The sequence below is a fragment of the Staurois parvus genome, unplaced genomic scaffold (genome assembly GCF_062004578.1).
Source record: "Staurois parvus isolate SC_StPar_1 unplaced genomic scaffold, SC_StPar_1.0 ptg000080l, whole genome shotgun sequence".
Classification (NCBI taxonomy): Eukaryota; Metazoa; Chordata; class Amphibia; order Anura; family Ranidae; genus Staurois; species Staurois parvus.
The window spans coordinates 7,247,881-7,261,039 of NW_028317876.1; the positions used below are offsets into that span (position 1 = coordinate 7,247,881).

Genomic DNA, 13,159 nt, shown 5'->3' on the forward strand with positions numbered 1-13,159 from the left:
TGCTGCTGCTGTGTAGCCAACAGCCTCCCAACAACCACTGACACTACAATAGGTGGAGCCTGATGGGAAGCTGAGACTCTAGTTCCCCATCAGTTCTGCTCTTTCCTTTTAAATGACGGCAGGCAGTGGCAGGGTTATCAACCGTCAGTAAAATTACAGTTTGTAAAAGTCAGTGATTTTTACAACTGTCTGTAAATATCAGGAGCTGATAATTTGTAATGCTATGTTGACTTCGGTAAGTGGAAAACAGTCAAATTACTTGTTATGGGTATTGTCAGTGTTTCCATATTGTGTTTATACTGTTTAAATATTGTTTGTCTTTCATTTTTTAGGTTACGTGTAACAAAAAGTGCTTCGTCAGTAAAATTTCCATGTTTTTTCAGAAAAAATGTTGTTGGAGGCTGGCAGCACTGGGCAGTGGGTGATTTTATAGCCAATAGTAGACTGTCTATTGGCTAAAGATCCTCCCACTTCCTGCTGTCAATCACAAGGGGGTGGACTTGTTGGGGTGCTGCAGCCTGTGAATCCCCATCAGGCTCTGCCTGCCCAGGTAAAGAATTCCCCTACCGCTGCGCTGTCTGAGTGACAACTGCAGCTGTGGGGACGGAGCTTAGCTGCACTGAGGACAGTGTGTTGTATGAACACTCTGGTCTCAGTGCACCTCCACATGTAATGCATGCCCCAGATTCATGTACTTGTTTACAACCTGCACTGACATTTGCCGTATGGAGGTACCTCGGAGTTCTAAAGAGTGTCTTATAAAGGAGTCTTACTTCTGTTTTCAAAGGTTACTTATTGAACCTGGATTATTTAACTGTTGTGCAATTGTTATATGGAATACATTTAGGATATTGAGCAAGTTTTTGGAATGCAGAGACTTTCCTGGATTGTTATATTTGTGCGACAATTTGGAGCCTGCATCCTACATAAGGAGACATGTGCCTCCTCTGCTTTTTTTTATATATGTAACACCCTGCTATAACGCAAGTAGCAGGATGTTAAAAGGAACACAAGATGGCAGTGTCCTGCAACTCAGTGGCATGCACACCCTGAAGAAAAGCCTGATGGACTTTGTATGAACTACCTTTCCCATAGCAGCTGGCTAGTGGGCGGGGTGTATATATATATATATATATATATATACACACACACACAAGAGCCTGGGAGACTGGAACAGGAAGTGAGCTGGGAGAGCTGGAGGACAGGAGTGAGGAGAGGACTGCAGAACGTGGAGTACCGGACCGGGCTGCAGAATGTAAGAGGAGAGAAACAGGGAGGAATCACTGACCACTAGCATCGCCAACCTGTCTGGGGAGACATCCTGCCAGCAGGTGGAACCGGAGAATCATTGGGGGCCCCATCTGCAAAGAGTGAGAGACCGCCGAGACCTGAGTGATGCCACAGGTTAGGTGAGAGAGTCCCAAACACAAGCCAGACAAGTGAACACTGACATTCCTTTCAAATCAACCAATTTCTTTCATACAGCTGCGAACATTGAATACAGTTAACACATGTTGCTGCCTAGTTCCCCCGGTCTATTAGTTAACACATGGAAGAGTAGGCAGCAGGTATACCATTTAAACTACCTAAATAAATAATGACACATCACACCAGGATGGACAAAATAGGCTGCGGCCATTTTATTATTGGTTTCAATTTCATATAACCATTAACTCTTTATAAATTTATTTAAATATCCAAAGCCTCAAATAGCTTAGCCACTACGGCTCAAGCCAAAGTAATTTAATAACTTAAAATATCCAACCGACAGATGATGAAAACACCTGTCACCAAAACCCCCGCACTGCGGCCATTTCAATACACATGTGCAGACCTGCATTGAATATATCTAGCCTGACGTCAGAAAGGTGGACCCCATCATCCCTATACAGGCCATGGAGACCACCCTCTAACTCTGTGTGCCTATAAGAAAAACTTGCGAACGAAGCCAAAAATATTTCAGTATAGCCCTATTAAGTCTCTTCCTAACCTTCTCTAGGGGACGTAACAAATTAGATTCCAGCCATCTTAAACAAGGTATAACTTCTGAGAACACAAACACCGTTTTTGGGGGAAGAGAGCTGGAATCTAACAACCTCATCCCTGATTCTAAAAATTCAGTCTAACGTTTTCATCTGACCAATGTCCCTGCCTCCTAAATGTACTACAAAAATGTAGGGAGCATGCCAGCATTGATATAATCTGCCCAGCTCAATGAACAGACCATATCATGCCACGCCTGCCGCTCCAAAATACCTTAAACTTCTTCTGGTCTAAACCCAAGTCCTCAGTACAAACTCGTTTCGCTGCTCTCTGATTTGCCCAATAAATGAACGAGTGGCCGATAATCCAATTTTCACATGACCTAAAAACATTTAAATAGATGGGTTAGGACTAACATAAAGCTTAAACGCATTTGATTTCCACCTACCAATTTTTTTAATCATACTAGAATCGAGACCCAATCTAGAAGCCTCAGTGGCTGCCCCAATCCTAAATGAATGTGATGTTAGGCGAATATGTTCTACTTCCAGCTTCTGTTGACATTTTTTAAACACATTTGTGAATTGAAATTTAGTAAGTGGAACACTATCTTCGTGGATAAAAAATTGTTTATTAAAATTAGGCCTTATTATTTGGTATGACTTTAGCAAACTAAATGGGCACAGAATCGGATTTTTGCACGAACACAAACTGATCCATGCACCTATAACCAACTGATCAGTCTTTGAATGCCGAATAAAAATCCTGACTATACCATTATCAACAATGATGTCACCGAATTGGAGGCCTGACACCTTGTATCTATTACTTGGGATCAATTCAGAAATCCTGAGAGCAGCAAAGAATGCCACCAAAAAAAACGCTTTAAATAGAACAGCTTCACATGCTGACAGGCAAACAGATTCTGTGGCCTTACAGAGGCTCAACAGATTCCCAGTGGTGATTGGCTTACGAACCTATTCTTCCGGTAACCCTTCAATGCTTATTTAACTGAGAAAAAACTAAAATCAGAGGGTAAGCTATTTCATTTAAAGAAAAATGACACTCCTGAAGCAATTTTATTAACATGAGCCCATGTGTAATTTTTTTTAAACAGAGAGTTCAGAAACAACAAGATCAAACCTTCTGAAAATGCATCCTGATCTAAACCCAAAGAATTTAAAAAGGAGATCCACAACCACCAGGCTGATTGATATCCCGCCAATGTGGTGGAGGCAATCGAGTTCTTAATATTATTAATTACTGTACTTAAATTAGTTTCCATAAGTGGGCTGAACACTCCAACCCTATTGGATCCGTGTCTGGTAACAAACTGAAGAAAAGATCCATCTGGAAGCGAGACAATGCATCCGCCATGTCATTAGTTTTGCCTGGAACGTCCTTGGCCTTGATCCAAATGTTCAAACTGAAGCATCTAAATATTAAAAACCTCAGCAGATTTATGACTGGTGGATACTTTGAGGTTTAACAATTTATAGCATAAACTACACCCCTATTATCCGTATTAAAGAATACGTCTGTTCCTATACTGTTTGCCCCAAACTTCAACTGCTACCACTATAGGAACTAACTCCAGGAGAACTATGTTCCTTAAATAACCATTATTTTTACAAAGAGGATCCCAAGGCTCTGCGTACATGGGATGTAGGGGACTTCAAACCCAAAACTGATATGTTCTGTGGGAAAAGATTCTCTCAATCAGCATGACCCTTGTTGCGAAAGCCAATAAACCTAGAAGAGCTTGGACCTCTTTTAACATGACTTTTTTTTTCTAATCAGACTAATAAGGGAAACTTTAAGTCTAACAATTTTATCCTCCAGAAGCCTAAATTCCATATTGATGGAATCAATATCGATTCCTAAAAATTCAATACAACCAGATGGGAAGACAGTCTTCTCATGTGCCAAAGGGACCCCAAAATTATCATATATTAACAAAAATGTATTTAATAACTTAAAACAGTCCTGACTACCTGCCTAAAAACCAAAAATACATTTAGAACCCGACACCTGGGAAGTAATCCATTTTAAAAAAGAAGAAAAACACTCAAATAAAAACAAGATAAAGAGCAGCCCATCGGCAAGCACTTATCAAAATAGAAATAACCATCAAAGATAAAACCTAATGAGTTGAAACATGCTGTATTAATAGGTGAAATCCAGAAAGCAGATTTAACATCTGCTTTCGCTAGTTAACATCCCGGGCCTAATTATTTTAGAAGAACTAATGCATCCTCAAAAGATAACTAACCGATGACATGCTCTCCTGTATTTGATCGTTAAAAGAGCCACCTTCCTGGAAAGATAGGTGGTGAATTGATCTATAAGAGTTGAGGTCCTTCTTAAGTACTAGTTCCAAAGGTGAAATCCTAAAATTGATAAACGGGGGCTGGAAAAATGGACCTTCTACTCTACTTTCTTTTATCTCCTTGTAAATATTTTCTCACTATATGTTTCTTACCCCTTACCGACTTAAGATTCTGAAAAATATTGCAACCTAAACCACTGAACTCTGGTAACGAAAAACCCTCATGAAACCCTCTTGTTAGCAGTAGAGAAGTCTGTTTGTCTGGGTACTGAATGAACCAAGGAAGCATTTTTTGTATTCACCAAAGTTGTTGCTCTTACAAAAAACCTCCCTTCCCGCCTGCTGGTTTGCGACAGATAGCTTCTTAAAACATTTGGATACTGGGTGTGTCTCTGCACAAAAGGCACATTCGTGCCTGTATTTACAGGAATTTGGCCACTTACACTGAGAATCATTGTAGTTAAAACATGTTCCTTTTTTAAATATTGTTTGTGGTCCTGAACATTGTGGGGTAGGCTGCCTGGAGGGAAATTGCCTTTGAGGGAGAAAAAGATTCAGCCAAAGGCCAACATCCTTAGCTCCCCAATGCAAAGAAGGGTGTACCACAAGTCTCTGAGGAAAAGATTCATCGTACGCAAACCATGCCACACCCCTAAAATTTTTATACGCCTCCTGCACTAAGTTTATGTGCTGAAAAAGATCTGGACCTTTTTCCGGATATTTCTTGCACATAACGCTTGTGTATATGAAAAAGGCCTGCAACCAATTGTTGAATGATTTGGTCACAGGCCTTTTCCTATCTTCTCAGATCTTTCATTCTTTCTGTCAGCCCTATGGAACACATCCACAAATTCTCCCTGCCAAACCTTCTCCCTCAGGCTGACCGAAAGATGAAAACCCAATGGAGATAAAGTACATGGTAACGCGTCTTTAAGACATGTTTCTGGAACATTCTGCATTCTAACCCTACTGGATTCTACACTTGAAGGTGTCTGCATAACAGGAGGAACATTCTCCTAACAGTGGAAGTGCCACAAGATGGTGCCCACACTAATGCAGCAGAATCTTCAACAGCAGAATCATTTAAACTGTTATCATCCTGAATATGTAGAGGAACAGAAGAAGCTAAACTAGAACTATTCACATTACTAACTACACTCAATTCTCTAACTGTCCTTATTAACACTTCAGAAATTAACAAAAGAAACTGTGGTGGAAACTCACCAGCACCAGGAAGTGCAGAAGGAGGTCCTGCGTGCTGATCTATTGCAGGGCAGATGACGGAGATGGCTCTGCCGGCGTCCAGCTGATTGTCCTCCGGCTGTAACAATCTTCTCTGTGATGACCTTCTTGCTTGATTGCTGCTCTTCTCCCGTGGTCCTCCGTCCTTCATTGATGCCTCTGTTGCCGTGGATACTCTTCTTCTGGCACCTCCCCCAGCCCTGCTTCCAGCCGTGCTGCGCATGCGCCGGGCAGAGATCCTGGTGCCCTCTGTAGAGGCAGTGCGAAGTGGTGAGGGGGAGTACCAGATGTTCCGGGAGCACCGACTCTTCACCGGCCCCCCGGCAGGAAGGAGGGAAAACAGCGCCTCCCCCTCTGACCCGGATCCAGAAGCTCCTGCCGCTCTTCTTCCTCTGGGCACGACCCTGGTCTCCAGCACACTTCCCAGCTCGGTGATTATCCCATTGCAGAGGTGATTTCTGGCTTGGCGGTGGCGACAAGGAGACGGTGGAGGATGAAGCAGTGACCGATTCACTTGCCGGCTCTTGACCCGCAGACCGAGGTAGGTCCAGACATCTTCGGATCCATGCTTCTCCTTCTTCCTGGCCAGCCCTCTCAATCAGCTGCCTTAGGAACAACATCTTCAACCTCATAAAGCGCTGCTTGCTCTGTGGAGAACTCCGTGAGCACCACAGACTATGCCTTCTGAGGCGTCTGAACGGAGGGGTAATGGACCTCTCCATATAGCCCTATTTTCCTGCTCACAGCAGCCTTTGGGGTCAAACGTTCACTCTTTAACTAGGGCCACGGTCAACTATCAGAAGCTTTCCCGCCGATTTTACCAGTTAGGGAGGCTTGAAACTCCACTGCTGCAGTCCCATGAGGAAAGGGGGGCCTAGAAACCTTTTTTTCCCTCCTTTTCCTTCATTCTCAGCATAATTCAATCATCAGACCCTATTGCAGTGTACGCCCTATGCAGGCCAAACGACATCACTGCTCCCTTTGCAATTGGCTCACCTTCATAAAGGAACACTTGTCACCATTGCAATTTACTATTGCAGCCTGGAGAGGAGTTGCCCCCTTGCCAGTAAGTGCTTCTGCCAACTTCTGATACCTTTAGCCTAAAATCTGCATCTTGCATAGTGCATTAAAGGGACACCAAGTAACATGCCACTTAAAAGAGTAGTACTTGTATCTTTCTTTTCTTATATTAATCCTTTGAGGGCTGCCACCCTTTTTCAGAGATCTGGATCTCTGTAGTGCACCGACTGGGCCCCAACAAGCGTGCAGAAGATCTTTCACTGCAGTGAAGGGACGTTAACCCTCCTTGTTAAAGAGCTCTTTTACTATTTCAGTTTTAAATCTTGCCATCAGCTTTTGAGGGCCCAAAGTGAGCTAGCTTTAACTCTTAGTAGTTTTTCTTGCTCACTGGGGACAAGAAACACCTCAGACTTGAGGCCCTGGGTTACATTCTGAATAGCAGGCCTTTCAGCACTGACTGACATTTTCCTGTATACGTTGTTTCTTTGCTTAGAGTTTCTAAGAGAGATAACTGCTATTACATGCACACACATTGCTTTATGCTGTGCCACGATGCTCACTGTCAAATCTAAAACAAAATATCAGTTCACTCTAATCTGTGTACAAGTCTATTTTCTGGTGATAATTTACTCAGTTCAGAAGAGTACTGTGGTGTCAGCATGGGTTGGGCTTTCAGAGTGGGGTCTAGAGTGACAGGGAGCCCAAAAATAACTCAGCAATTCCCAAGGGAGTAGTGCTCCATGTATTAAATATATATTGCCAGATTTGTGGTTTTTAGAGGAACAAACACATTCAGTTCAGTTTTCTTAAACAATGTTTCATTTCTGGTGGGAACATTTCTGCCACATGCTAATTTTATATAAGTGATAGCATTTGCACAACAGTGGTTGGGCCGTCCTGTAAAATAATGGGGAAATAGATACTATTGTGGTATATTGGGCAATTATGCACTATAAGGCTGGATATACTGTACATGGCTAAGTTTTTTTTGTTCAGTCAATAGCCCCCATCCACACATTTGAGGTAGATGCAGGAATCCTCCCCATTGTGTCACTGTATTCTGACAGCTGCAAGCGCTGATTGAAGCAACATTTTCCAACAAGCTTGTTTGTGAGATGTCGATCGTTAGATTGTCTTCTCATGAATGGGCATGGCCATAGATGAAAATGAAATTAAGCCATCCCTGCTGAACTGGTCAAATTTTGATTCCTCTATGGCCAGCTTTAGCTAAAAAGTATACATTTTTAGCTTTTTCCATTGTTTCAATGAGTTCTTGTCCAACACTGGATCCAAGCTATGTCAATAACGATCAACCTTGACCTTTTGATGCTACTGAACAGAAATTTAGTTTTTTTCCTCTTTTAGCAGTCCCTTCCGGCGCTGTAGGCTCCTCCCCTCCTTGGGGTGACTGTCTCTTGTACCAAGGTGAGTACTAAAGAGGCACCCATGCTTGCATGCTCCCGTTGAGTCGCACACCAAGATGTGTCCATATACAGTATCTTACAAAAGTGAGTACATCGCTCACATTTTTGTAAATATTTTATTATATCTTTTCATGTGACAACACTGAAGAAATGACACTTTGCTACAATGTAAAGTAGTGAGTGTACAGCTTGTATAACAGTGTACATTTTCTGCCCCCCAAAATAACTCAACACACAGCCATTAATGTTTAAACTGCTGGCAACAAAAGTGAGTACACCCCTAAGTGAAAATGTCCAAATTGGGCCCAAATAGCCATTTTCACACTCCGGTGTCATGTGACTCGATAGTGTTACAAGGTCTCAGGTGTGAATGGGGAGCAGGTGTGTTAAATTTGGTGTTATCGCTCTCAATCTCTCATACTGGTCACTGGAAGTTCAACATGGCACCTCATGGCAAAGAACTCTCTGAGGATCTGAAAAAAAATAATTGTTGCTCTACATAAAGATGGCCTAGGCCAGTGATGGCGAACCTATGGCACTCGTGCCAGAGCTGGCACTCGGAGCCATCTCAGTGGGCACACCAGGAAGAAGAGGAAGATCAGAGCACACAGACCGCGCACACAAACATCCAGATCTCATCCACACCGCACCCACTATCGAACTACATCTCCCACGTGTCTCTGGGGCCAGGGTGGGTGTGGATGAGAGGAAGTGGTTCCCACGCGGGTCTGGCGCCAGGGGTGACATATCCTGGGATGGGCATGGATGAGAGGAAGCGGCTCCCACACTGCTTCGGGGCCAGAGGCGACGTGTCCAGCGTGGATGGGAATGAGTTGCTGGGTTGAAAGCTACACCGACACTGCCAGAGGTGAGATTAACTGCTTGCCAACCGTGCTATAGTTGAAAGACGGCTACAGCGTGGTTGTCTAGTTCTGGGAGGGCGTCCATGGACGTCCTCCCAGAACACGCCCCCAGTGGTGCGCACCCGGCACTGTTGGTGATAAGATAAAAGGCCAATCACAGTGGCCTTTTACCATGTGATCAGCTGTGTCCAATGACACAGCTAATCACAATGTAAATACAGTCGTCGGTTATCGTCTGCACTTTCTTCACGCTGTCACAGCATTAGTATGACCGAGGAGGGACTTGCCGTTTAGGGATACAGCGCCTCTGAGCCACAAGGCCTGATGCTCTTCTAGTCTCGGCTACACAGTCTTTCATAAAGTGGCGAAGTGATATTCTGTGAGGCACAGAACCCTGGATGCCTGCGTGGCTCTATCACAGCAGAGCTAGGAGAGAGGAAGGAAGGAAGGAAGGAAGAGAGGGAACAAATGTGCACAGTCTGGCGGCAGCTTGTACAATTGTTCTGGGGAGCAAGGAGGGACGCTCACATTCCTATGGAATTCCCCCGTGTACTGAGATGGTTTGAGGTAAACTCATCCTGATCCAACAACTAAGAAGTTTGCTCTGCAGTGATTTAAATGCAACACTACAGCCTGCCTGTGCTCTGTATGGTTGCCCCTGTGTGGACGCTGTACATGTACAGTATGCACCTCTGAACTCACTCTGCACTTTATGTGTAACCCACTCCTGAACCGTGCTTTCTGTATGTAACGCTCTCCTTAACTCTGCACCTTGTGTGTAACGCACCCTTCAACCCTGCACACTGAATGCTACACTCTGTATGCAGCACACTCTTGATCCCTCTGTATGTAACCCACCCCTGAATGGAGCAATTTGTGTGTAACACACTCCTGAACCCTGCTTTCTGTATGCAATGCTCTTCTGAACTCTGCACCTTCTGTGTAACACACTCTTCAACCCTGCATTCTGTACACAGCACAGTGAACGCTGCACTCTGTATGCAGCACACTCTTGATCCCTCTGTATGTAACACACCCCTGAATGAAGCAATTTGTATGCAGCGCACACCAGCAGGGACAGACTGACAATTCATGGGGCCCCGGGCAATAGGGGATCATGGGGCCCCTGTGTCCTTGCCCAAACTCAAAAAAGCCTATGAAAAAGGTACCAGGGACATCTTATGGGGCCCCCTACTGACCCCGGGCCCTCGGGCAGTGCCAAGTTTCCAAATGGTCAGTCCGCCCCTGCACACCAGTGAACTCTGTACTTTGTGTGTAACACACTCCTGAACCCTGCATTCTTTATGTAACGCATTCTTGAACTCTGTATTCTGTATGTAACACACTCCTGAACCCTGCATTCTGTATGTAACACACTCCTAAACTCTACATCTTGTGTGTAACACACTCCTGAACCCTATATTCTATATGTAACACACTTTTGAACCCTGCACTCTAAGTAGCGCACTCCTGAATCCTGCACCCTGTGTATAACACAGTCCTGTTATTTAACAATGCCATTTTAAGATCCTCCCATTGTTAGTGCAGTTTGGCCAGACCCACCTTTTGATGTGACATGCTTTTCTCCTTAGGGGAGAGGGGGTCATTTGTATTATGGATGGGGTGTAGTTGAGTTCCTGCACCTATTCTTTGAGAAAAAAAAGCTCTGACCACCAGTATATAAGAGAACGGACCACCAGTAAACAGGGGTACTCTGACCACTGTTATGCAGGGCCACTGGCTATCAGTATACAGAAGGTATAGTGAAGGCGGAAACAAATTCTGACAGGTGTTATAAACCCTCCCTTGCTTTATCCAATATGAAAAAAATGTTTTGCCTATAGTTCTACTTTAAGTAATGAACCATGCCCTGGATAATTACTGTACTGTGTTCTGCCTTGGGTGAAATATTGTGGTGTGATGAGAGTTAATCATTTTGCTGTGAGGGGCAGTAAGGATTTTGGGCTGCAACCAGGCCTTTTTTATTCCCATAGTCTCTTCAGTTCACCCCATGTCTTATTTAGTCTATACAAATGGAGAAAAGTGTCACACTACAAGCCATAGACTATGCAGAAACACCCACTTTCTGGCCACACCTATTTGTGGACCACACCCACTTTTGGTGACACCCACAAAACTGAAGTAGCCGGCACACATTGTGTACCACATCAGCTCTCCTGAAGGCAATTCCAGCATATCACCCCCCAAAATAATTGTCTGGAGCTGCCCCTGCCCTTCTTCTGAGCTCTCAACTCTACAGATATTTTCTGGTGTCAGCTAAACTTCAGCTCCCCCTTTCTGGTCTCCATTAACCACTTTCTGTCCAGACACTTTTACCCCCTTCCTGTCCAGGCCAATTGTCAGCTTTCAGTGCTATCACACTTTGAATGACAATTGCTCGGGCATGCAACACTGTACCCATATGATTTTTTTAGCATTTTTTTGAAACAGATAAAACTTTATTTTGGTAGTATTTTGTCACCACTGGGATTTTATATTTTTTTTGCTATATAAATGAAATGTCCGAAAATTTTGGAAAAAAAAGTGTTTTTTTAATAAAAACTTTGCTAATAAATAATCTTTCTTCCTAAATCTTGGCCACAATTTATTCAGTTATCTTTTTAGTAAAAAAAAATTAACCCAAATTAGTTTATAACCAAAAATTATAATTTTTCAAAATAGTTTTTTATATTTTTATTTTATTTTTTTATATTATTATTTATTATATTATTATTATTTTTTTTTTTACATACTGTCAACCTAGCAGTACAGTGTCACCATAGTGACACTGTACTACTTGTTGGGGGTGATGAAGATTTTTTTTTCTTGTTTTTACACTGATTGCTTTTATACCCGTAAAGGCTGTAAAAGCAATCATTTCTCCTTCTCTCTGGCTGCATTCCTGCAGCCATTGAGAAACACTGTGTGAGCTGTGATTGGTCACAGCTTGTCACATGGTACAAGGCTGCAGTGAATAGCCTTGTACCATGTGACCTCTGTGATCATTCACAGATCTCACAAGTAGTAAGCAATGATGTGAGAAGTGACATCTTGCTTACTACTCTTCATGTGATCACTGATTGGCCAATCAGTGATCACATGATCAGGACCTCGCACAGAGGTCCCGTACAACGATCGGTGTTCCCAGGTCCCTGGATCGCGGTGCTGCACGCCCTCGGGGAGCACATACAAGCCGGGAGCAGGGAGGACACATATAAACGGCCACCTGCACTGTTCCCGTCCGGCCGTTTATATGCATGGGCCGGAAGGTAAGTGGTTAACCACTTGCCGACCAGCCACTGTAGAAAAACGGCTACAGGGCAGCACCGCTGCGCAAAATCACGTTTTAAAACATCATTTTGCAAAACAGGTAGGGGGCGTGCGCGAGGCGCGTGACTGCCCTACCCATGCCGCCGATCGCGGCCGCGGGTGTCAATCACCGGGTCCCGGCTGGTTATTACCATCATTTTTTACAATGCATCTCTGCTCCCTGTCAGTTCCTAACACACTGTTCCTGAGAGCGGAGTTTATCTCTCGAGATCAGCGTGTTCCCCTGAAGTACACGTCCCCCCCGCCCACTAGTTCTAGTAAAACACTCCCATCACATAGGTAACCCTTTCATTGCCTAAAAAACGTTAACCCCTTCCTCCTCAGTGCCATTAGTACAATGTCAGTGGTTTTTTTTGCACTGATCACTGTATTGGTGTCACTGGGGATGTCTGTGACCCCAAGTCAGTTCCCCGCAGTGTCAGAATGTCCACCGCAGTCCCACCATAAGTCACTGATCACTATCATAAATCGCTGATCACCGCCATAAGTTGCTGATCGCCGCCATTATTAGTATATAAAAAAAAAAATCACAGTATCTTTCCCGTCACTTGTAGACGCTATAACTTTCACGTAAACCAATTAATTTACACGTACTGGGATTTTTTTTTAGCAAAAACATATCGCAGAATACATTTTGGCTGAAATTTATGACTAAATTTGATTTTTAAATTTTTTTACTGGACATGTTTTACAGCAAAAAGTCCAAAATATTGTTTTTTTTCTCAAAATTGTCAGCCTTTTTTTTATAGTGCAAAAAATAAAAAAAAAACGCACAGGCGATCAAATACCACCAAAAGAAAGCTCAATTTGTGGGAAAAAAAGGACGTGAATTTAATTTGGGTTCAGTGTTGCATGACCGCGCAATTGTCAGTTAAAATAACGCAGCGACGTAACACAAACCGTTTCTGTAACCGCTTCTTACAGGGTGGCATAGGTGCGCAAAATCACATATATATACAGTGGGGATC

At 43.5% G+C, this 13,159-nt stretch overlaps 1 protein-coding gene and 1 pseudogene across 5 annotated transcripts in view; one reads left to right on the top strand and one right to left on the bottom strand.

Moving 5' to 3' along the window:
• The window catches only part of LOC149469188 (caspase-3-like), a 131,597-nt gene that overhangs the window by 52,273 nt on the left and 66,165 nt on the right, over window positions 1-13,159 (top strand). The gene's annotated exons all lie outside the window — the stretch shown is intronic.
• On the bottom strand, window positions 1,505-5,271 carry LOC149469189 (uncharacterized; annotated as a pseudogene).